Source organism: Adiantum capillus-veneris, chromosome 2 (genome assembly GCF_014529385.1).
Source record: "Adiantum capillus-veneris isolate H3 chromosome 2, ASM1452938v2, whole genome shotgun sequence".
NCBI classification, from domain to species: Eukaryota; Viridiplantae; Streptophyta; class Polypodiopsida; order Polypodiales; family Pteridaceae; genus Adiantum; species Adiantum capillus-veneris.
In genome coordinates, this window is record NC_140932.1 from 101,282,309 (window position 1) to 101,309,799 (window position 27,491).

The following is a 27,491-nucleotide window of genomic DNA, read 5'->3' on the forward strand; positions in this document are numbered from 1 at the left end:
ATAGCTCTCTTGCAAGCCTCTGTATGGCTGTCCACAAGCCTTCTCTATTTCTTTGCTCAGATATGTGACCTCTCCGCCATAGCCGACGAGTTCATCGCGAAGCCGTCCACTACGCTCTCACACTTGTCGCTCTGATACTAATTGAAGGGGATCGGAGAGCACCACAGACAGAGTGTGAGACAGAGAAGGAGACACACGACACACATATATGGGTGGGGAGACTCAAAGAGTGAGCAACCCCCTATACACTTATGCTGTGTATAAGGTATACAAGTCAGTGGGCGCCCAGACTCTGGGCGGCCGGGCAAGGCACAGGTGCCTATACCCCAACAGCTATCCGTATAGACGGGCTACAATGGCACAATCGCCAGTTTTTGACCATTGGCCCCTTAGCGAAGCCAAATTTTAAAAAAAGACGATTCTGTCACCCTAGACCGACAAGACGGGAGCGGATGGCTAATTAAATAAAAAAATATAAGTATATTATGGCCCATTTGTGTGTAAATATTTTATTGTATATAGGGCCTAAATTAAAGGATTTTTCATAATTATTTTGGTATTTATTTAAATATTTATACTTAGGTGTGTGTTATTTATGCTATGTACATTGACTCACCATTACCATATTTTTTCTTACCATTTTGCATACTCTTTATTCCATAAAAAAATAATTTCATGCAAGATTCTTTTATTTTTGGTGTAACTCCATCCCAACAAAAATCCAAAAAAACTAGTTCTATTTATGTGTATATTTTTTCACTATTGTGATTTTTTCCTTCCTACATCTATTCTCTATTACTCTCATAAATTAGACCACAAAAAATATTCATCTTTTTATGGTAGACTTATAATGAGAGAGATTTATTTTGACCCCTTTATATTTTTTTCCACCTATATTATTTATATTTGACATGTACATATTTTTTTAGACCCCTCAATATTTGATTTTCTTAGTTGTACTATTCACTTATATTATGATCTCCACAATATCTTCAATTATAGACCTACCAAATAAGGTCAAGGGTATGTGAAATGCATGCATGCACCATGAGGGGCTCACTCTTGGAGGTATTCAAAAGAATCATCCAAACAAGGATCTCACAAGGAATTTGTGCAGTGGAAAAAACAGTCTGTTTTGCTGAATTTTTAAAGATCACATGCTCCCCGAATTTGAAAAGGTGATACAAACAAAAGTTGTAGCTCGTGGGCTGAACTTTCACCTCAAATGTTTTCATATTTTTTTGAGCTACGAGCTGTGAGCTATGATTTTATTGGTGAACGCTAGTTTGCCCATGCTATGTAGCCACACTCTTTCTTCCACTTTATCATTTTCCTCTTTCACACACACTTCTCCACTCATTATCCCCACCCCTCTCACCACTCCTCTCTGTACCCTACTCACCTTCTTCTCAACCTCGAAGAATAAGAGAAACCATGGTGAACTCATGTCTCCTACACACACTTCCATTCCAAAACTGACCACCTAGTCTCATTTTTCCTCTTCCATATTACCCATATCTCTCAAAAAAAACACAAAATTCAGCCTCTTCTCTTGAAAGACAGCACCATGTTGATTGATTACTCATATTCAATTACCTTGGCTCTCAAGGAAGGTGAAGAGTGGAGAAAAAACGTACCGTCAAAGCTAGTGGACCGTCAACAAGCGTCAAAATTGACCCTACTCAAGACACTTGGAGCATCAACATTGTAAGAAATCCATATTTTCTTACCTATTAAGAGTTTTTTCTTCCTTATTTGTATCCTACTTGGATACTCCCATTGTAGATATCCAATTCCATTTGTAAATCAATAAAAATACTAACTCTACTAATTTACTAACACTAACCTACTATGAAAAGTCCTATCACCTCCACTTCTCTCCTCTCTCTCTACTTCATCTATCCACACCAACTTCTTGATAATTCCAAGCAAAAGAAATTAGATAAGTGCTGAAAATAAAACCCAACCATGGTTAGAGGAGTAACCCTAGCCTTCAAAATTGCTATAAAAGGAGGGTGTAGCTAGCACAAAAGGGAGGGAGCCATAAGCAAGAGCACTATACTATAGCTTGAGAATCCAAGCTCAACCTCTCTAGAAGGAGCTCTTGAGTGGAAGCTCATTGTCTTATGCATATGCATGTGTTGTATTAGGGGTGATTAGCAAGGGAACTCTATGCCATTGTAAGAGAGAGTGATCATTCAATTGAGAGTAGGAAATCTATCATTTCTCCTACTAGTGTAAGCCCAACATTTGCTGAATCAAGGAGGGTAGATTTGGAGTAAGCTTGGATACTTTGTCTCTCTTCCAACGTAAAGTAATGGACAACAATGATGTGTAAGTGTCTTGGTGTTTTTTTAAAAAAAATTCTTGATAGCTTGTCTCTGGGTGTTGTCATCAATTTAGCCATGAATCCCACCTACTGTAAGAGGGCGACAGGGTGGAGAGGACTCCCCTGGCTTTAAGACAGTGATTAGGGTGGCTTTTCTTGTGATGTGTTGTGGTGTAATTTACTCAAGCTATGTTGAACAAATACTAATATCACTTTCATTGGTCATGATAGATTTGTAAGAAGGTATTAGTGGAACAATCACCCCCTCCTCCTTCCCTCTTTTTCTTACATATATAATTGTGTTTGCTTGATCATTGTTGAGCATTTCAAAGCAGCCGGAGCACTCTCTCTCTCTCTCTCTCTACGCGTCCTAGTTCGCATCCAAAACTAGGTGGTGCCCCAAATTTGTGTAGGGTTAGGTTGCGGGTTTGTGTGTGTGTTTGTTGTTTTTTCCAACCCCAACCCAATTGAGAAGCACGAGAGCCTAGAAAAGTTCTTAGAGGACACTCTTCTTGTTGCCCGCCCCGGACCACCTCAAATTGGTACCCCCACGGAGGAACCAACTTGTGTATGCTTTTGTGTAGGATCAATCTTTGGAATAGTCAAGTAGTTTGCATGAATCATGAGAATTTGTATGATCCTTTCATTCCAATTGCAAGGCAAAAGGTACACATAATTGTTAGTACTAAGTTGCAATTTCAACGTGTAATTCGTAGAATTTTAGGTCCCCTTAGGTTGGCAGAGATAAACGTATCAGTAAATCCCTTTATTTTGCCTCTCATTAGGTACGACCTTAGTTTGGACGTCTATATTTTTGTTTTGTTTTAAGTATTAGGTCATGCATAGACCATGGATAATGGCCCAGGAATAGAGGTTTTTCCCTTCCATTTCACTCCACACATTAGAATAAACATTACAATTAGTAGGAAGATCCACTTTCAACAACGTATGGTGTTCATGTTTGGTGCCCAAAGAGTAGGAGAAATACTGGCATCACCAAACCCTGTCATCTTGCCTCTTATTGATTATCATAGGTCATTTGATGTGAATATTTTTATTTTGTTGTAGAATAGATTGCAATTTAGAAAATATTACTGTGTAAATCTTTAAAAAAAAAAAAAAAAAAAAAAACAAAAACGTGTTGTCACCTTAAAACTGATGCAATGGAGGCCCAACGCCAAATGTCTGGATATCCTCTTTTTCTTGGAGAGCCTGGAGAGGATGCAGAATTATTTTTAGCAAATTTCAAGATGTCTTGTCGTATCAAGAGGATAGTAACTGATCAAGAACGCGTAGAGATGTTTGAAGTGGTCCTTAGGAAAGATTCTAGCACCTTGTTTGACTCGTTGCCTGAGGAAGGTAAAGGGAATTACACGAAAGTTGTGAACCATTTCAAGAGATACTTCTTTGATCCCCAAAACACTCAAAAACTATGGCAAGACATTGTTTCTCATAAGCAAAAATACTTAGATGACTACTACTTGTACAAGCAAGAGTTTCTACGTCTTTGGGCTGTAAGGGTGAGAAATGTTGCTAACCTTGGTGATGGTGCAGAGTTTCTAAAGAAGGAGAGGTTCATAGCCGGACTCTTTCCTGACCTTAAGGTAAAAGTTTAGGCGGGTGCACATGCTACCTTTGATGCAGCTGAAACTAGGGCTGCTGAGAAATATAAGAAACTCAAGTGCTTAAGGGGGGAGGTTCCAATAGAAGGTCTTAGACCCAAAGATAAGTCACAAGCATCAACATCTAGGGAGCTTCCTAAGGTAACAGCTGAAGTAATCGAGAAGTTAAATGAATCTTTAAGTAGCCTTTCAATTCACCTTGCACAAGCTGTAGGTCCAAAGGGACAAGCAAAGAAGTCTGAAGAGCGAGATTCACGACCTAGGAGAGTCTTGCAATGTTGGAATTGCGGTGAGTCTGGACATGGGATGTATAATTGTCCTTGGCCCCGTGGGGAGCCAGGTAGACCTAACTCTACAAAGGCCAAATGGACCAAGACCACCTCCACAAGGGGTAGAAGGAGTTCCACCTTTGCCAGATCCAAATGTGCATGTGGTAGAGGTGAAAATCTCAAATGAGGTTGACATGGAAGCAAATGGCATTAAGCGTGGTCAAGGAAAAGGTAAAGAGAAAGAAGGTGTCACATCACAGAGTGACCATGGACGAGGCAAGAAGGAAAAGGAGACCAAGGAAGCTAAGAGGACTCGACGTCGTATCAATCTCCAAGACTTCCCTCTTGGACATGGTATGGCTCCATACAACCTATTGGAAGACATGAGAGGTAAGGGTCCTGATATCTCATGGCCTTAGTTTCTTGCATTATGCCCACAAGTTAGGAGGGATTTAACAAAGGCAGTTAGCACTAGGAGAAAGGTAAAAGAGAGTGCGCCTGTTGTAAAAATTGCACATGCTGAAATGAATGAGGATATTACACCTATGCTAGATTGTTACATCAAAGGAAGATTGGTTAGGAAAGGTCTAGTGGATGGGGGTGCACAAATTTGCATCATGACAGAGGGACTCATGCAAAAACTAGGCATGCACATCCATGAGACACCTGAAATTAAAGTCAAGATGGCAAATGGTAGCAAAGCTAGGTGTGTAGGCATTTGTAAAAATGTTTCTGTAGAGGCCTTTGGCATTAAGAGGCGGTGGATTTTTATGTTATGTCTACCAAAAGAAATGGTTACCCATTTATCCTAGGGAGACCATGGCTAATGAAAATGCAAGCTTTGCAAGATTGGGAGAGTGGAAAGCTAATTTGCAGGAATGACAATCAGAAGTAGGTTGTCTTTGACATGAAGGAGCAACGCCAAGAGGATCTCCATGAAGAATCATCTCAAAGTGAGATGGAGGAAGGCTGGAACGATAGCACTTTAGAAGGAGAAAGTAGCGGTAGCATTATTGAAGAGGAGTCTTCCATTGAAGTCATGAGGGTAAGGTTTAAGCCAAACAACCAAGAGACCTCTTGCCCAGGTTTGGAAGAAGTAGGTTCCCAAGAAAATCAAAAAGTGGAAGATGAAAGAATGCTAGAAAGTATGTTATCTACAACACTTACAAAAGATGAAAGAGAGGAGCTCAAAGGTGTGTTAAGGAAATTTCCTAGGCTTTTTGCTAAAGACTACACCGAAGTGCGTGGAGTAGATGTTGTTCAACACAAAATTGAGTTGAAGCCAGAGGCCACACCTAAGGCTCAAAAGCTACGAAGGCTAGGAGTCATCAAGGAGCAGGCTTTACTCAAGGAGGTAAGAAAGCTTCTAGCAGCAGGTTTCATTTATCCAGTGGAGAATTCAGAGTGGGTCTCTCCCATTGTTGTCACTCCCAAGAAGAACGGCAAGTGGAGGGTGTGTGTGGATTACCGTCCACTCAATGAGGCAACAAAAAGAGATCACTTTCCCCTCCAATTTCAGGATGAGATACTAAATGAGGTAGCTGGTCATCAAAAGTACACTGTGTGTGATGGCTACTCGGGTTACTTTCAAATAGGTATCGCATTGAAAGATCAGTTGAAAACAACCTTCATCACTCCTTGGGGTTGTTATGCTTTTAGAGTCATCCCATTTGGTCTGACAAATGGTCCTGCAACTTTCCAACGCTTCATGAACATGGTGTTTCAAGAATTCTTTGGAAAGTCCATTAGGGTTTTTATTGATGATTTTTGCATTTATAGCTCAAAATCATTGCATCCACAAAGGGTAGAAGAAGGTTTAAAGAAGCTCTATGACATGGGAGGTCAACTCAACCCCGACAAGTGTCACGGAGGTGAGGATGAAGTGATCTTGCTTGGTCACAAGGTTTCCTATAAAGGCATTGAGGTGGATCCTTCAAAGGCAAAGGCTCTTATTGAGCTCCCTTCACCCAAGAATCTCAAAGAGGTCATCTCATTCATTCAAAAGGTGAAATATATGTCACACTTTATTCACTTAGCTTCAGAGTTGCTTCATCCTTTGCAAAAGTTGACACAACAAGTAGAATTTTCATGGTCTTATGAGCTTGAAGATTACTTTTGTAACATTAAAGTCATTTTGTCAGAGCTACCAATACTCATGCCTCCTTGTTAGGAGTACACATTCTTTGTTAGCTCTAGTGTTGGGAAGGAAACAATTGGTGCAGTTTTATTACAACAAGATCCCCACAGTACTAGGATGCGACCCATCTACTTTGCTAGTAGGGTCATGAATGCTTTGGAGAGAGGCTACACGGAGGCAGAACTCATGATGTTGTCTCTCATGTTTGCGGTGAGAAAGTTTAGATCCTACTTGCTACCAAAACCTTTTGTAATTCTCACTGCAAAAAAATTATTTCCTTGGGTGTCATCTCAAATGAATCTTAGCACCAGGATCTCAAAGTGGATTATGGAATTACAAGAGTTCCAATACTCTTTCAAGGTAGAAGATAGTGTGCGTGCACAATTGGCAGGGATCTTTACTTATAGGGTACATGAGAAGGAGATTAAGGTGCCTGAAGTAAAGACCCTACCATTGCCACCACCTAAAAGTATTCCTAATGCTTTTACCTTGTTCTTTGATGGAGCTTTTCGATGAGTCACAGGAAAAGCAGGGGGAGGGATAGTATTGCTCAACCCAAGTGGAGAGGTGGTCATGAAAGAGAAGGTCAATCTACCAGGTTCAACTAGCAACAATGAAGCAGAATACGACACACTACTTCATGGTTTAAAGATATGCATTGGCCAAGGTATACAACGTCTCATGGTAAAAGGGTATGCACTTCTCATTGTGAAGCAAATTTTAGGCATTTGGGCATGCAAGAATGAAAGCTTAAGGACAAAAGTTCATTCCATTCGTAGGATGTTTAATCAGTTTGAAGAAGTGCAACTAAATCATATTCCTAGGAAACAAAATGAAGATGCCGATTTACTTGCATAACAAGCAGTTACATGTGTTGAGAAAGAAGTGCAAGTCATCATGGTGGCAGCAACTGTCAAGCAACCGAGATACCAGGAATTGGAGTCATTGACTCCCATTATTAGCTACATTTTGGAGGGTGAGTTTCCACAAGACTTCACAAAGGCTCAGAAGAGGAGACTCATGACAAAGGCAAGCGCGTATATCTTTCTAGAAGGATCCCTCTATCAAAGAGGGAAGGATCAAGTGTGCAGAAGAGTACCAACTATCAAGGAAATTCCAGCCATTCTAAAAGGTTTGCATGAAGAGGCATGTGGTGGTCATTTTTCCCAAGAGTTAACTGTGAAGAAGATTTTGCTTGCGGGGTATGTTTGGCCAAGTCTGCATGTGGATGTCCAACATTGGTGTAAAAGTTGTCACAATTGTCAGGTAAATGGGAATAGAAGATTGGTTTATGGTCCAAGGCAAATAGTTCTTGCAAATGGACCCTTTGAAAAGTGGGGCATTGATGCTATGGGTCCTCTCCCTAGGACAAAAAATGGTAAACTCTACATTCTAGTGGCTGTAGACTATATGACTAGGTGGGTGGAAGCACAAAGTGTGGCAAAGGTAAATGAGAGGACAGTGAGCAAATTTGTCTACACTCACATTTGTTGTAGATTTGGCACACCTTTGGAGATTGTTTCTGATAATGGTCTAGGGTTTAGAAAGGGCTTGCTCACGGAAGTCTGTGAAGAACTTCACATTCTACATCGTCATAGTACACCCTACTATCCCCAATCCAATGGTCTGGTAGAAAAAGCTAATGGTGTCATTGCAGGCATCATTAGAAAGATGGTGAGAAACAAGACAAAGTTGTGGGATGACTTCTTGGATGGTGCCTTGTGGGCGTATCGAACCACATATAGGGAAGCCACGGAGTTTACACCATTTCACTTGGTCTATGGTCAAGAGGCTTTACAACCAATTGAGCTCAACATTCCAACAATGCAACTTCATGGCAAAGCAGCACAAGATGATCAAGAAGCATAGATGGATCGACTTCTTACCCTAGCTGAGCTTGAGTGGAAAAGAGAAGCAGCATACGAGTGCTATAAGAGGAAAGATACGCAGGTGAAGGAGAAGCTATACAAGAAACTAAAGGACAAAGGCATCAATGAAGGAGATCTTGTGCTAAGGTATGACAATCGATTCGATAATCGTTTTGATGCCAAATTTGAAACTGGATGGCAGGGGCCATACATAGTTAAGAAGGATTTCAATTCAAGTTACTATCAACTTATGGAATTGAATGGGAAAGAGCACTCTAGGAAGGTAAATGGTTATCGCTTGAGTCCTATTTGAGTCGCCTTCTACCAAAGGATCTACCAAAGATCTGTCAAAGAGCATCTATCTCATGTAAGTACTATTCCATGAAGCATGAGTGTGACTCCAGCCAAAATGCCGAAGGGACAAACAATGAAGATCTCGTCAAGGACTTTGAAGCACTCTCTTTGGAAAAGATGCTCTATGATGGTACATGAATATACCATCATCCTGGGAGAGGGATAATGATAGCCGTTTTTCGGCTCTCCGTAATTGCCATAGTGAGTTAACCCACCCTACCAATATCATCCAAACACTGTGGCTATCCCTAACATTTCACTGTACATAGGCGTGTGTGAGTTAGGGACTTTCTCCATATTTTCTTAAAACCCTCAGCTAGCTAGTCACTGGGCTAGTTGAGCCAAAAAAATAAAAAAATAAGAAAATATAAGAATATTATGGCCCATTTGTGTGTAAATATTTTATTTTATATAGTGCTTAAATAAAAGGATTTTTCATAATTATTTTGGTATTTATTTAAATATTTATACTTAGGTGTGTGTTATTTATGCTATGTACATTGACTCACCGTTACCATATTTTTTCTTACCATTTTGCATACTCTTTATTCCATATAAAAATAATTTCATGCAAGCTTCTTTTATTTTTAGTTTAACTCCATCCCAACAAAAATCCAAAAAAACTAGTTCTATTTATGTGTATATTTTTTCACTATTGTGATTTTTTCCTTCCTACATCTATTCTCTATTACTCTCATAAATTAGACCACAAAAAATATTCATCTTTTTATGGTAGACTCATAATGAGAAAGATTTATTTTGACCCCTTTATATTTTTTTCCACCTATATTATGTATATTTGACATGTACATATTCTTTTAGACCCCTCAATATTTGATTTTCTTAGTTGTACTATTCACTTATATTATGATCTCCACAATATCTTCAATTATAGACCTACCAAATAAGGTCAAGGGTATGTGGAATGCATGCATGCACCATGAGGGGCTCACTCTTGGAGGTATTCAAAAGAATCATCCAAAGAAGGACCTCACAAGGACTTTGTGCAGTGGAAAAAACAGTCGGTTTTGCTGAATTTTTAAAGATCACATGCTCCCCGAATTTGAAAAGGTGATACAAACAAAAGTTGTAGCTCGTGGGCTGAACTTTCACCTCAAATGTTTTCATTTTTTTTTGAGCTACAAGCTGTGAGCTATGATTTTATTGGTGGACCGCTGTTTGTTGCCCATGCTATGCAGCCACACTCCTTCTTCCACTTTATCATTTTCCTCTTTCACACACACTTCTCCACTCATCATCCCCACCCCTCTCACCACTCCTCTCTGCACCCTACTCACCTTCTTCTCAACCTCGAAGAATAAGAGAAACCATGGTGAACTCATGTCTTCTACACACACTCCCATTCCAAAATTGACCACTTAGTCTCATTTTTCCTCTTCCATATTACCCATATCTCTAAAAAAAAACACAAAATTCAGTCTCTTCTCTTGAAAGACAGTATCATGTTGATTGATTACTCATATTCAATTACCTTGGCTCTCAAGGAAGGTGAAGAGTGGAGAAAAAACGTACCGTCAAAGCTAGTGGACCGTCAACAAGCGTCAAAATTGACCCTACTCAAGACACTTGGAGCATCAACATTGTAAGAAATCCATATTTTCTTACCTATTAAGAGTTTTTTCTTCCTTATTTGTATCCTACTTGGATACTCCTATTGTAAATATCCAATTTCATTTGTAAATCAATAAAAATACTAACTCTACTAATTTACTAACACTAACCTACTATGAAAATTCATATCACCTCCACTTCTCTCCTCTCTCTCTTCTTCATCTATCCAGACCACCTTCTTAATAATTCCAAGCAAAAGAAATTAGATAAGTGCTGAAAATCTAACCCAACCATGGTTAGAGGGGTAACCCTAGCCTTCAAAATTGCTATAAAAGGAGGGTGTAGCTAGCACAAAAGGGAGCGATCCATAAGCAAGAGCACTATGCTATAGCTTGAGAATCCAAGCTCAACCTCTCTAGAAGGAGCTCTTGAGTGGAAGCTCATTGTCTTATGCATATGCATGTGTTGTATTAGGGGTGATTAGCAAGGGAACTCTATGCCATTGTAAGAGAGAGTGATCATTCAATTGAGAGTAGGAAATCTATCATTTCTCCTACTAGTGTAAGCCCAATATTTGCTGAATCAAGGAGGGTAGATTTGGAGTAAGCTTGGATACTTTGTCTCTCTTCCAACGTAAGGTAATGGACAACAATGATGTGTAAGTGTCTTGGTGTTTTTTTAAAAAAAATTCTTGATAGCTTGTCTTTGGGTGTTGTCATCAATTTAGCCATAAATCCCACCTACTGTAAGAGGGCGACAGGGTGGAGAAGACTCCCCTGGCTTTAAGACAGTGATTGGGGTGGATTTTCTTGTGATGTGTTGTGGTGTAATTTACTCAAGCTATGTTGAACAAATACTAATCTCACTTTCATTGGTCATGACAGATTTGTAAGAAGGTATTAGTGCAACAATCACCCCCTCCTCTGTCCCTCTTTTTCTTAGATATATAATTGTGTTTGCATGATCAATGTTGAACATTTCAAAGCAGCTCGAGCACTCTCTCTCTCTCTCTCTCTCTCTCTCTCTCTCTCTCTCTCTCTCTCTCTACGCGTCCTAGTTCACATCCAAAACTAGGTGGTGCCCCAAATTTGTGTAGGGTTAGGTTGCGGGTTTGTGTGTGTGTTTATTGTTTTTTCCAACCCCAACCCAGTTGAGCAGCACAGGAGCCTAGAAAAGTGCTTAGAGGCCACTCTTCTTGTTGCCCATCCCAGACCGCCTCAATACCTCTCCGTTGGAAAGCAACTGTTCTCAGTTGCGAAGATAAAAATCTGCAAACAATACTTGTCAAAAACAATGATTAGAAATCTATATCAAATAGTAAAAGAAAAATCCATAAAATTAGACAACATTGCTTATGCCTTCCGTCATCCACATACTACCTATTCTAGTGTCCCATACCCCTAGAATAAGCAGTATATATGTCATACCCTGATGAATCAGGATATCATTGGTCACACTCATCATTGTATAAATCAATTCTCATCAATCTCAAGTTCACTTCCATAAATACTGTCACAACAAAAAATCATCATATACCAGTTCCAAATCCAATTCCAAATCCAAATTCAAAATATCTTTTATTTTCTATACCCGGGTAACAAAATCATACTAGTTGCAGTGGTGGACAGCACTGTAGCATGATTTTGTGATCGGTGTTGCCTCAACCGGCGAATCTACACCAATAAGACGTGCTGCCTAGATCTGCAAATCTGCACTAATGCTGCCTACATCGGTGGATCTGCATTTACCATTATAAATAAATCTACAATTTTTCAAGGTGCTGCCTAAATCGGCGGATCTGCACAGATAATTGGTGTAGCCTAAATCGGCAAATATACACAAAGATGAGCATTTACACACCGCCTAAATCGGCGGATCTATGTGTATGTGACTAATGGACTAGACAGGGCATAAAAACATAATAAATTACTACCTTTTTCACACCACATTGGAGTAAGGTTGAGTAACAAAGTACTGATAAAATGGTATTTAACGGAAAGCACCTTGGCTTATGTGAGTAGTTGTATATCTCAATGTGAAATGATCGCAATAGCAATTTTGTTTAATACAAGTATTGGCAAAATGTTAGAGAATGCAGGTAATTAAAAGAGCCCTGACTTCTTTCAGAAAAAAATGGTAATCAAGCTGATAAGTAAGCCAGATGTGTTGAATTTTTGTAACGTTGTTGTTCTCTGTGGAATGGTAATAGTAGATATGTGTAGGACTATACGTATCTGAGAGAGTGCTATTAGTGTATAATTATATGTGTTTCTGAGAAGATTTTTCAAAACCCCAAAATGAAAATGCGGTGAGAACTTACCTGTTTGCTCTCTGTAAATCATTAGACTCTGGATGATGTATTGCATACTAGTTTGTGATTAAGGACAGAGATACAAGTAGGAGACAACTATAATTAGCAAAAGTAATTTAAAATGATGAGATCAATCGGAAAGTGAGATAGGATTAATCTTTTGTCAATTGTTTTATTTTGTTTTTTCAAGCTCTACGAGAAAAAATGATTTATCAGGGCAACCATTATGCCAAGTAAGAGAATATGAAGAAAACCCATATTTAAAAACAACATATATCAAAGATATTGGTCATGTTATGGAGATATTTTATTAGCCATAGTAACCAATTTTGAGTGAGGAACAAAGAGAGAGAGAGAGAGAGAGAGAGAGAGAGAGAGAGAGAGAGAGAGAGAGAGAGAGAGAGAGAGAGAGAGAGAGAGAGAGAGTTTAAACTATTTACAATATACATAACACATGAGACAAACTTCAAAGACCTATGTCTACAGTATATAGTACAAATCATGTATTCCTTTTGACTAAATATCAAAAACAATACATCACAGTATCAGGCCATATTAGGGAAAGAAGGTCCTGATTAGTGTTACAGTATCAGTGTACAGCCTAACATCCTCTCAAACAGCAGCCAAGGAAAGGACACCCTTACCTGCATCCAAAGTAAGAAAACAAACTGTTCGTTAGTTTTCAAAACGCATAACAGGTAACTGGGGTGACCTAGTTGTCATCCATGTCACCCTGGTACTATCCTAAGAAGAAAACCATGCTCTGCAAATCATAATGATGTGTAAATTTTCATTGATTTTAAAGAACCAGATATAATCAAAGTGTTAGCTCAAAATTTTGTAACGTATATTTTAATTCCCAGTATAAAGTTTGTTACTTCACTATAAAAAAAGGCCAAAAAGGATTATTTTTCAATTGCTCCCTACATTTCATCTTATAAAAGAGCTCATTCTCCCTTAAAAACGTTTTTTTGAAAGTGAGTTAATGCAGTTTTTGAAGTCAAAATTTTCCTTAGACTAACAGGATAATAATCTTTCAAATTTTAGGCATTTTGTATTTTACCATCAGAAAATTATCCTTAAGATGTCAATCGGGTCAGAACCGGTGATGTCCGATAATAGGCCTAAAATAGCAGAACTGCACAAAAGGTGGGTCAAATCTACCCAACATGGCTAGATACAAGTTCACTCCCCTCTCTAGTTTAGGCTGAATACCGTACCTAAGCACCAAATCTATCACCCCTCTCACATGAGGCAACAACAAATAATGTTAGTTGCCGATATTTGAACAACAACAATAAAACCTTATTCAACATACCATAGTTCCCAATATCACACCACCCAATACCCATGCTGAAGGGCCACCAATATCAGGTCAGTAACTGGTATTTACTAAATGGAACACATTTTTGTCAGTCAAGAGCAGCCAGTATACTTACCTTTAAAGTTCCGAGAAGGCTAGTATAAAAAGAGCTTAGGTGAGAGTTTTCACCGCCATCAGTCAATACTTTGAACAATAGGTCAAGCCTTAACCAAAACCTCAAAAAGAGCACCAGTAAAAGAGATCAATGCCAATAATCAAAACACAATTTGTAATATAAAACTCCAGCTGTCATATTATATCCATAGCCATCCATTTCCTAGTCAACCTGTTTTACCAATAGTAACTATAGCTTGTGAGCCAGCTCACATTACCTCTAAATAGCACCAGAGACCAAAAAAGCCACACTAATTAGTAGCCAATTAGATGTAAATACATATAGGCGATAGATATTTACGAAAAGTGACCGAACCAAACCATATATATCTAGTAAAAAATCAGTTGTATCATCAGCAGAGCAGTAAAGAGAATATCTCCTAGATAATAAATAAAAGAGATTCACTTCGATCTGAGTTGTGAGTAAGTTATCCAACCGACCTACAAACCAATACATATGAGTAATACTTCCCTGGTATTCCAAGCCAAGTGAACCAACAGAGAGTAGTTCATTAACACAAGTTTCAAATTACACACTAGATTGATTATGAGCCCATATAGCCCATAACTAGGAGATGTAAATACATATAGGTGGTAGATATTTGCAAAAAGTGACCCAATCTAACCATATACATCCAGTAAAAAATCAGTACCAGCTGTAGCATCAACATCAAAGTATTTAAGTTGCTTATATACCAAGCAGGAGGTATAACATACCCCAACGCAATTATTTTACCATATTTATCATATAAAGGAGTGTAGAACCGGTACACCCAAGCACCTGTAAGCCAAAAGTAGGAGCAGAACTGCATAATGGGCGGGTCAAATCTACCCAACATGGCTGGATACAAGGTTAATCCCCTCTCAGATTGCGGCCGAATATCGTATCTAAGTACCAGATGCATCATCCTTCTCAAGTGAGGCAATAGCAAATGATGCTAGTTCCCAGTCCCTGAACAGCAACAATAAAGCCCTATCCACTATATCATAGTTCCCAATAATACTCCACCCAATACCCATATTCAAAGGCCACCAATATCAGGTCAATAATGGGTATTACCAACTGGAACACATTTTTGTCAGCCACCAAAGAACAGCCAGTATAATTACCTCCAAAATTCCGAGAAGGCTAGTATAAAAAGAGCATAGGTGAGATATTTAACCGACATCAGTCACTGCTTTGAACAGTAGGTCAAGCCCTAACCGAACCTGAAAAATAGCACCAGCAAAAGAGATCAATGCCAATAACCAAACATAATTTGTTATACACAGATCCAGCTGCCATATTATATCCATATCCATCCATTCCTAGCCGACATGTTTTATCAATAGTAACTATAGCATGTGAGCCAGCTCACATTATCTCTAAGAAGCACCAGAGACGAAAAAAGCCCAACAAATTAGTAACCAGTTAGATACTCCCAAGTTAATTGGCAATAGATCGGTTGGAAAGACAACCCCAACTCAACCCCTCCATGCAACTTATTTTCATGGAAAAGAGCTTAAAAAGCAGCAGTATGAAACCAATATCACTCATTTCCTAAATCTATTTTCTTAGTTCCATTCATTCCTAATACTACCGGCTCTTGTTGTAGCCATAAAACAATGGTACCATCATTACCATGATACAGTAAAACAGTGTGGAATCATCAAGATATCAAACGTAAAGTGAGAACTAGCTACCAGCAAAGAACACCAGTCACCTTCAACCGGCCGAAAATAATCAGAACCAAAGTAACATTAGTAAGAGATTTGAGCCAGCTTTTGTCTAAGGACCCCAATCGGCCAGTATGATTTTAACAAAAACCATTACTGTAACATCTTCCTCTTTCCATACCAAAACCTCAAAAAGAGCAGTAGTGACAAAGTTTCTTTCTTTACTACAACAGTATGGTTTAAACATCCAGAAACAACAAGACCATCATAAGTCCTATAGAAATTTCCAAGAGGCAATTGTTAATGACAAATTTGAAAAAACCAGTAACCGAGTATAATGCTACCTCAGATGATTCAGCACTGGCTTTTTTGCTGGGAGCCATAAAGCTTGAGTGCACTTGATCGGGACAGGGAGCCGAAACAGATCAACAGATACTACCAATGAGAAAACAAAGAAAAAATGCTGAAGGAAAACTAAGTGAGCAAGTGCTCACCTTATGTATAGATTGAAGAAGATTCCATTCATACTAGAGCCACCCCCAGTTGGCCATGGAGCCCACCATGAAAGCAGCTAACCAGGAAAGAGGATTCACCGCACCAGAGCCCTCATCAAACTCCACCAAACCCCCATGAATCCGGGCGGTGATACAACTTAGAGAATGCCCAAAAGTAGCGCGCGTCAGATTTGAGAAGAACCCCTCATTCTCATTCATAATGGCATTCAAGACTACCCGTCACGCTTGGCCAATTTAAATGATGTAAAAGTATAATGAAAAAAGGAATTTACAAGGCAACTACAGCCAAGTGGATTTTCCCACCTAAAACCACCAATTGCCATGGTTGGATGGTATATTGAGAGTAGGATCACAAGCAGGTGAATCAATTCTCTCAGTCAATGATTCTTAAAGGTGAAAGAAAACCATCAGATAAACCTATGGATGTAGAGTCTTATATTTTCTAGAAGCATAAAGAGAGAGAGAGAGAGAGAGAGAGAGAGAGAGAGAGAGAGAGAGAGAGAGAGAGAGAGAGAGAGAGAGAGAGAGAGAGAATCTCATTTGCAAAAAAAAACCAGTGGCAATTACATTTTCCAAAACCCAATCATGGGGAGATTGACACGACCAAGAAAAAATTACAATGATGAATGCAACGGAATACAATTGGTTTATACAGATTTTAGAGTTGTGTTAGGTGATTCTCTATCAACATGACAAAGTTTGACAAACACCCTAAAATCCTTCTTACCCTACTAATGTGAACTTTATGAAAATATTATTTCAAAAAGATCGTGGATGAAAGCTTAATTCTGGACATTGCTTTTTTGTTAGGGTTACAGGCATAGAGTGGTCCTATGGGTGGTTCCACTTGTACACGAGATCTAACAGAAAGACCTATCACACAAACATATATAAAAACTGACAAATAAAGAAGGTGATCGAGCTGGGGGGTTGTGTGGTTTAGTGCGATGACCGCGATGATGATTAATGGTGCCAATGTATATGAAAGTAGAGCAGTTCGTCACAAAGTTGGAGTGTCCACATTGGTTACTATGGACTATGATCCCGTGGCTGAAAAGGATAGTAGAGAAAGAAAGGGGGACTGAAGAGTCTTGTTGTATTGCATGGGATAATTGCATCCTAAATCACAATAGACAACCTTTGGAGTAAAAATACTTCAAGTAAAGGACAACAGCACACAGATTCTAAATATTTCAACCGCACATTCATCACCCTTCGACTCATCATTTGTGTTCCTGGTCACGAGTGCCTCCATCGATTGTTGCGGACATTAAATATACCACCGTTTTAGGTATTTGTGGGTAATCAAGAAATAAGAAAAGATCAAAGCTCCATTGAGTCGCACTCGCTCCAAAATAGAAGAGATCTCCCAAATGGAGAGCAGCCTTCCTTGGGAAACGATAAAGAGCGTAGGATGGCTTTAAACAAGATAATGGTATTTAGAAACTGGGAAATACCCCAATTAGTTGGTGTTGCGGGCAAAAAGGGTTATGGTGGTGCAGTTGTTGCAGGTATATGGGGTAGCCGCATCAAACAAAATTCAATCATAGTAGGAGGTATCCGCGGTTGAGCTTGATACAACATTAGCAGTAAGTGTAGCATAGCTAATGTAGGCGGTAGTTGTGTGATCAAGAATCTCCTCATTGCCACTCTTGGCATGTCGCCTCCCAAATACGCCCTTGCCGAGACACCATACGTGTCATTGTAAAGGCCTTGGCCAGATCCGGTCCATATGCCAACGATTGCAGAAGAGAGAGAGCTGATGAGGAGCACCATCGCCATGACCACATGTAGAGCCATCTGTTTAACACTAGTTTGGTACCAAAACAACACACTTTAAGTGTCCTTTGTTAACAATTTAAATTAAATGCTACTTGCAATAGACGATTTATTTAAGAAAACCCTCTTGATATGCTTAAATATGTTAGCTAGAGGGTCTTTTAAAAATATAACCTTGTATTTTAGAGTCTATCATGATCAAGAACTATACTCATCAAGTTGACCCTCGTAAGACAGCGATTGACGCTTTGAAGAAATTTCCTTTATAAGCTCAAGAAAAAAATGAAGCGACCTTGTAAAAAATTTTAGGTGACTCTTCCACAATTTTGCTATAGATAATGGAAAGTTTCATGTGCAAAAAAAGTGACTTTAGAGTATATAAAATAATGGAAAGTTCCATGTGTTTGATATGGTTATTTCAAGCATATCATTGTATACATAGAAAAATATTTTTTTGATATATTTGTGAGTTTTACAAAGTGATACATTGCTTGCTCTTTCCATTGAGCACTCAAGGTGGCAAGTAGAAGGGTTTTGGTATGCAACAATTATTGGATCATTTCAAATATTGAAAACTGCATAAGAGAAAACTTTCATATTTTCATTCTCAAGACATAAACATTCAAAACCTCAAATAATATCATCTTTCCATGTAGATCAACTAATTGTATCATAGTACGTGGTACATACACAATTGGGGTGCCTAAAACCTTGGTTTCAATCTTATTATGGAGAACTCAACATTTTCAAGAGTTTTTTCATGATAAAAAATTCAAGATAGAGTTCAAGCAACAAAATCTAATTGAGTTAGGGAGCCCAAAAAGTACGTAGTTTCTTGGTTTAAACATATAAATTCATTTGTAGTCGTCAAATTGCACTAGAATAGTACCAATTTCATGAGGGGACCTTTGGAAGACCAAAATTATGCTCTTGTTCAACACGTGCTCAAGTATGAAATTATGTCTATAGCTTGCATGTGACTTGAAAACTTATCTTTAAAGTGCATTCCATTGTTTTGTAACACTAAGTGCTAACACTTGACTTTTATAAACATCAAAAAGGCCATCTCTACAAAAAGATATAATAATTTTATGATTTTTTTGGCAAAACAGCTTGAAATTTTACTAAAATCTATGTCTTAGAACTTACGAGAATTCTCTCCATATAGATTTTATTTGGATATGGAGAAAAATCCAGCGTTTTCTTTCCCTCATAACCAATCTATGGTAGAAGCAAGGTGTAAGAAACTTCTTTCTAGCTTGACAAATAAATTGCCAAAACTTGGTAGAAAAATAGGACACTTTAGTGTCTCAGGACACTAAAGTGTCCAATTACAGAACAAGTGTTAACCTCTATGTGTGACCTGTAATTTTTGGATTAGCTAGAAGGAGGCATTAAGTAAGCTTGAATCCCGTTGTGATGGAGTAGGAATGTAGCTCTTAATGAGTTGGCGTGAGGAGGTATGATGTATAATAGTGAAAAATGATTTAGACAAGCTTAGGAAATGATGCAAGGATTCTCTGTGAGGAACAAACACGCAAGCAACACAAGGTGCAGCTAAGAGTCGCGGCCAAACTGTGTGAACATGAGGCGAGGGTGCAGGGAATCATCAGATTCATAATAAATGAAAAATGAAATAGATTGAGTGGTTGGAAAATGTGTGCTTGAGTTGTAGTGGGCGAACAAAATAGGTCATTGGTGGTGGTGAGTAGAGGAGATGAAGCCGCCATGCACTGAAGTGCACCCTGGCAGCATGAGGTCGTTAGCTCGAGTGTTGAAAAGTACTCGGGAGCAATTGGTCTGTGCATGAAAGGATAGAGGAGGTGGACTCAAAATTGTGGAAGAAGCAGTACAGTGAGCGCCATGCAGAGTGGAGTGGGTGGCCGCCAATGGACAGAAAGAGAGAGCACTCAGTTGTGGTAGGTCATTAAAGAGAGAGAGAGAGAGAGAAAAGAGAAGCAATTTGCTCCTCTGCATGTAGCGCTAAATTTGAAGTCAGTAGTGATTCTAAATCTGCAGATGGAGGATGATACATCCACACACAAAAAATAGCGCAACAGTGATCGTTGTATGCTGGCAAAAATAGTGAAAATTGATTATTTACTTATTTTAAATTTGTGGGCAAGCAAGTGAAGTCGTTTCCAGCCGCTGCATGGAGAGGAGTTCGTGGAAGTCTGAGGACGGAACGGAGTCACTGTAGCTTGCTAATATTTAGTAGCCAGGGGTGATGAGCTCCTGCAATGAAAATGATGGCCATGCAATGGCCGCGATGACGATGCTAAACACAGACAATTAAAATTACTCCTCCTATGAGGTGGTACCCACGACAGACAACCTGCATGTGTGGAGCTAGTTGGTCGACGGGCCGCCACCGTTGTTGCTGGTCAGAGCAGCATGTTGGACTTACAGTGCTCTTGTCTTTCTATGATATTAATCGCATTACTTCCTCCCTATTGTAGCCCTATCCTCTGCCCTTTCAATTCTTGCTTGTAATTTTGATGATGGTTCCTTGTCATTCAATTGCCACCAATGGGTGACCACTAACCGGATATGCGACTCATCGAGCCCCTCCGAGTGTTGGGTAGGATGTGCAACCTACAGTTTGGACGGTAAATTTCCCTATCAATCCTGTGTTGGCATTGATTATCTTAATTTCCTCTTGATAGTAGGTTAAGAGTTCTCGCCCAGGGCTTGAGATTTGTTTCGAAGGTATTAAAATTTCTCTACATTGTCTTCCTACATACTCAATCCTGTGTTGGCATTGATTATCTTAATTTCTTCTTGATAGTAGGTTTAGAGTTCTCGCCCAGGGCTTGAGATTTGTTTCAAGGGTATTAAAATTTCTCTACATTGTCTTCCTACATACTCGATCTAATGAACCAATTTATTTTATTATATTTTTAAATCAGACATGATGCTCTTATTAACTTTAATTGGATTTTAATTAAACTAGTATATATATAAATATATAAATAAAAAATTACATTCAATTTAACCAACGACGTCTTATTCAACAAAAATTGTGAAATAAATAAACTTAGCTCTATGGTATAATTGTGATGATCCTCTTTGTGGGCATGATGATCATACCACCAGGAGCGTTTCGTAGGCTCTGATACCATTACTACAAACGGGAGCGTAGTGGCCCTACAAAATAGAGTAAACAACATATTGCAAGCCATAGATAGACAAAACTGTATACCTGGCAACCAACTTTGCATATACTCCGAGCTGTACACAATAGGAGAGAGACAAAGAGTGGGAGAGAGCAAGATAGCACATGCAGACGCACCTCCTAGAGCGGAGTGCTATGCCAACACGGCGAGAGAGAAGAGGGGAGAGGAGAGGAGAATAACACAGACACTGGGTGCAATCTCCCCCATGCAAGAGTGACCATTTCCCTCTTGCACGCATTTGTTTTATAGATTTCTTGAATGGTCAAATTGGCTACAAACTGGCCGGCCGGTCATAAATGGCCAAAGCTCATAAAAGAGCACTTGAATAATAAAATGTACAATGTATATATTTTCATTCACATAGGCCTAGCTCGGTCCAGTCTTATCCACCTGTCCACAGCTGCAATAAGTAATAAAATATCAATTCCATAACAGATGATCTTCCATTCAAACTTTGAAAGGTGTTGGTTTTAGGTTTGTAAGACACATTCTTTGTTGAAGATGTGTCCCCCAGGATATTTACTCCTGCTCCTCTATCTAGTATGACACCAGATAGTGGTTCCCACTGTTTCCTAACCTTATAGTCCCGTTATTTTTTATTTATCATTTCCTAGTCCTTGAACTGCAGCCAACATGGCCCGAGGAATCCTAGACCCCGACTGATTTGGTCGTGCTGAAACTGGGTTGGTATCTTCGGAATGACCTGTGCATCGGAAGTTTCTGGATACTTTGGCAACTTCTTGGCTAAATCTGCTGTGATTTTAGCCGCCATTTCTCTCTGCTCTTGCCATTCATCAACTACCTTTTCTTTACCCTTTGCCTTCCACACCTCTCTCTTTTGAGCCCATTTTCTACTCTCGGGACTTACTGGTTTTGCTAGCTCCGCTAAAATTTCCTCAATGACCACCCCCTTGCTACACGTTACTGCTCGTATAGAAACTGGCTCTGGGGCCTTTGCCTCAGTAGCTGCAGTAGTAGGTGTTTCTGGACATTGAGCCGCAAAATGCCCATACTTACCACAAGTGTAACAATTTGGACTTCTATTTTGGAAATTACCACGGCCCCGTCATGTGCCAGTACCTACCTTGCACAGTACCAGTACCACTGGTACCTGGTTTCTCCTATTGGGGTATACTGGTTGTTCCCACTCTGACTCGTTCAGCATTGGTGAATGCTACGACATACAAATCTTTGCCCTTCTTAAAGTGATGGACACGGATGCCACAATTATTTTATAAATGACCATATGCTTTACAGTAGGTACATTGTGGACATTCATTAATAACATGATCTTTAGATTTACATTTTGAGACCAAGTTTTCATTCTTCTAACTGATTGTCTGGTCTGGTTGATCTCCAAAATCTATCGGGCCATTTCATCGATCTTCTTGAACCAAGACCCTTCTTGATTTTGTCTTTGCTTTTTTTCTCCGAGCTGCTTTCAGAACTACTAGTACCGGACCTCCTCTTCTTGTGACTCTTCTCTTTCTTTGCCTTCTGTTCTAGCTTCAGGGCAGCTCTATCAAATCATTGAAATTCTTTGTTGGTGTAGGTACTTCCTGTTCCCTAAGCTTTTTACTACTGAACCCATTTAAAAACCATGCACGTAGCCTCTTTTCTAATGGAGGTTCCTACACAGCTGTCTGGTTAGCTCCTTGATTTTTTCAACATAACTTCCGACTGATAATTTTCCTTCCTTTATCTTGTCCAGTTCGCAGAGGATATCCTCATCTCGTATATTGTTTGAATATTCTAGCGTGAAAGCTTTGAGTAATTTATTGTATAATCTGAGTTGGCAACCTGGGTAAGGGTAGTACCATTTACTTGCTGCATCCTTTAATGTCTAAGGAAAGTATTCACCCCAATCATCTTCATCAATATTTTTCAACTAAGCATATTGTTCAAAGGCTTGGATATGAATATCCGATTCATCCTTCTTGCCACCCTTGAACATTGGAAAAGAAATTTTTAATAAAGAGGTATAATCATGTCGATCAACATTTTCTTTGCCTCTTTTGACCTTCGAAACCTGACTCATTTTGGAGGACTTTTTGTAATGGTCCGTATCCGTGTCTGTTGTGGGTTAGGTCAACACTACTTTATCACTGTCCAATTTCCCAGTATCTACTGATACTCCAGAGACTTCCTCAGCACTAAAGTCTAATTTGGAAAATACTCTGCAGACTGGTTCAGACTTCTTCCTCTTGTTGGATAGTGTGAAAGCCTTACCAAGCTTTATTGGTGTTTCCTCTGCTTTTACCTGCATTGGTGAATCAACATCCATTGTGCCAAAATCTGCAAACTGCATTTTTGCTGTGATTTCTTCAAAGGCCTCTCCTGGAGTATATTTGGCTTTCACCAAATCCTCATAAGCCTCCATATGCTTAGCATTAAACTTCACAAATCCTATCTTTTCAGAATGCACCATGATAGGCTGCTCAATCTGAACTGGCTGCTGCTTCTCCTGCACGAGTTTTTCTGCTTTCACAGGCCACCTTGCTTCACCACTCTGTACTCTCTGTGCAAAAAAGAACAATGCTGACAAGTAACCACATAACCTACTATTTGCCTGTGTCTTCCTTTTGTCTGAAGAATGAATCTCTGCTGCCAACTTTTCATACACCCAGTGAGCCCAGCTCACTTCTCCTCCTTGCTCTGCATAGCTCAATGGAGCAAAGTTTTCTTTTGACATATAGTCAAACTTTACAATAAAGCATAGCCTCTCCAAGTACCACTTAAGCTGCTCTCTCCTAGCATATGCCACATTCTTTAACATGTAATACTGCCTGCCTCCTTCTCTTGGACCAAACTCCTTTTTCAGTGCTTCCTCTGAACACTTTGGAATAGGTGTATTAGGATGCAAAGGCAGCTTGAACACCTCAGACACCAACTCCACACTGAGTACCACATGCGGTGACACTCTCCCCTTAGTCTTCCTAAGTATTTCCAACTGAGACTTTGCATACACATTGTTTCTACATTCTTCCCAAGGCAGAATCGCAAACTCATACAATCCTACCTGCTACAACCATATGGCGTTGCGCTCTGCTTGACAATCTATGTCAACTTTGAAGTCCATAAAAGGGTCCATTAATGCTTGCATCACCTTACCGTCTGACACAGGAGTCGGCGTTGGCGTTTCCTCTTCTGCAGAGTCACTGTTTTTGTCTGCACTGCTAACGTCAAGCCGCATAGGCAAAGCTTTGCTTCTCAAACGTGGCCCCGAACCTTCGGTCTGCTCCTCATCAGGCTGTGGTTGCATGGCCATCAATTGCTTTGCTTTCGGCATGGCAGGACTGAATAAGACTTCTTCAAGCGAAAACCCGAATCCTCTGCGCTGCTGCATGTGAACTGGATGTACTGAACTTTTGTTGCATGTATGATTATACTCGCTGCACCATGCACACATATCTCCACCCGGTATCCTTGAAGTGCTACGAAACTTCTTTTCAGCACGCTCCCCGAGGCTATTAATCGGGCCTAATAATTTTTTATTAAAAATTCCGACTTGGTCAGTTTCGACACAGGTACTCTTCCAACATCTGCAATGTTGAATCTGATGTGCACTTTGGAACTTCCTGCTTCCTCCAACCTGTGAATTATATGGGATACTATGAAAATACCTCCTAAAATCCATGCAAGCCAGTATTTTTCCTTTTCCTTTTGCTGATTCTGAATCTCCTGGCTGTAGGGGTATTACAGTCATACAGGCTACACTTGGCCAGTCCAAATGAGGTGGCTTTCCCTGAAATTTCTTTAGCCTGAAACCATTAACTGCCTTTTCCACTCTCGTACCAAACACATCAGCTATGATGAATGTCCCTTGTCCTTTATCCTGCACAATCTGATATGGTCCCTGATATCTCAATGACAATTTACCAGGATGTGGTCCCAGCTTAGAGTTGTACAACATTACCCAATCTCCAACCTGAAAGATCTTGAACTTCACATTCTTGGTCATTTATGCTTGTCTTCTTCTTTGTATGACTTCAGTAATGTAAGAGCTTACCAACCTATCCTCCTCCAGCTGCATCAGATATTTGTTCCTGTGTAGTACTGACAACTTTGGAGACTGCTTCTCTGCTGAGACTCTTAAACTTGGTACCACAAACTCCATAGGCACCACAGCTTCCAGCCGATACACCAGCTTGAATGGTGTCATACCAGTAGTGACTTTGAAAGCTTTTCTAAAGGACCATAAGGCAGAATCCAACTTATCATCCCAATCCTTCTGATTCTCTGTCACAATATTTTTCAAAATCCTTATCAGTGTTTTGCTGGAGCTCTCAGCCTCACCATTAGCCTGTGGATGATATGCTGTAGACTTCTTGTGCATAATCATATGTGTCCTTGTTAGCTCTGAAATTACTTCATTCAGAAAATGAGTTCCTCTGTCACTTACCAGCTCCACTGGACACCCAAACCTGGTCATAATGTTATGATAAAGAAATCTGGCCACACTTGAAGCTTTATTATCCTTCAATGCTACTGCTTCTACCCACTTAGTGCAATAATCTGTAGCCACTAAAATGTATCTGCATCCCCTCTTGGAAGTTGGTTTGACAGGTCCTACAAAGTCCAAACCCCACTTTTGAAAAGGTTCCAAAGGCAAAATAGGATGATCCCCCATCCTATCCCTGTTTGAATCAGGTTGACCTGTTTTCTGACAAATTACACATCTTTTTGCATGATCATGTGCATCCTTTAAAACTGTGGACCACCATAATCCAGCCTACAAAATCTTCTTCCCTGTAATATCTCCAGAGAAATGCCCTCCTGCTGTGCCTGAATGTGCTTCCTGCAGGACTGCACTTTGCTCAAATTCTGGCACACATCTTCTTATCACTTGATCAATTCCTTTCTTATATAGTGCCCCTGCAATAACTAAATAGGGTCTGGTTTTCAGTGCAAATTTTCGTCTCTGATCAGCATTGAATTCCCTTGGTATAGTTCCATCAGTAAAAAACATCATCAACTGATCATACCAAGAATCAGTCACAACAGTCTGCACATCAAACAACTGAGCATCAGGAATTGCATCATCTACCCCAGTAGGTGCTTCACCTGTTTCAATCTTGCTTAGATAATTTGCAATTACATGCTCCTTCCCAGGAGTATGCTCAATCTGAAAGTCAAACTCCTGCAACAACAACATCCATCTTGCAAGCCTTCCAGTAAGAAGTGGCTTCTTGATCAAATACAACAAGGCCTGATGATCAACATGAAAAACTATCTTGTTCCCCAACAAGTAATGCCTAAACTTATTCAATGCATATACCATCCCTAAAGCTTCTCTTTCTGTCACAGGATAGTTTCTTTCTGCACCTGTGAGAACCCTGCTTGCATAATACACAGGTCTGAACCATCCCTTCTCCTTCTCCTGCATCAGTACAGCTCCTATTGCTATATCCGAGGCATCAACAAAAACATGAAAAGGCAATGACCAATCAGGTGGCTGCAAAATTGGTGCTACTGATATCATTTTCTTCAACATCTGAAATGATTTCTGCTGAGGTTCATCCCATACAAATGCCACATCCTTCTTTGTTAATTGAGTTAATGGCAAGCATACATTAGACAAATACCTCAAATATCTGGAGTGCCACTTTGTCTGTCCAACAAACCTCATTAACTCTTTAACATTGGTAGGCACTGGTGCTGCTTGAATGGCTTCTATTTTCTTGACATCTATAGCCATTCCTGCTTCTGACACCACATGTCCTAAAAGTATTCCACTCCTCACAGCAATTACACTTTTATAAGGATTCAGAGCCATCCTGAATTGTCTGAATCTTTCAAAACAGAGCTTTAGATGTAGCAGATGTTTATCCTTCTTTCCAAACACTGAGAAATCATCCACAAAGACTCTCATAAAGTCATGTAAGTAAGGTTCAAACACCTTATGAGCAACAAAATTAAATGAAGGTGGTCCATTGGTTAACCCAAAACTCATCACTGTGTAGGCAAAGGCTCCCCATTCAGTTATAAAAGCTATTTTATGCTGATCCGACTCAGCAACACTAATCTGATTATAACCAGAAAAACCATCCAAAAAGCTGTACATTTCATGACCAGCTACTGCATCCAACACAGCATCACAAAATGGCATAGGAAAGGGATCAGTAATGGTTGCTGCATTCAATTTTCTATAATCCACACATACTCTTAAAGCTCCATTTTTCTTTGGCACAACCAGTATGGGAGACAACCATGATACTTCATGTACAGGTTTAATGAACCCTACTGCCAAGAGCTTATCAAGCTCCTCCTTCACCTGTTTGGCAAAGTTAGGATTCATTCTATATCTTTGCTGCACAATTGGTTTTGCACCCTCTTTCAAATTAATCCTATGCTGATGTAGTGCTGGGTCAATACCCTCACCTGAGAATAATCCCAAGAAAACACATCCTTATAATCAACCAATAA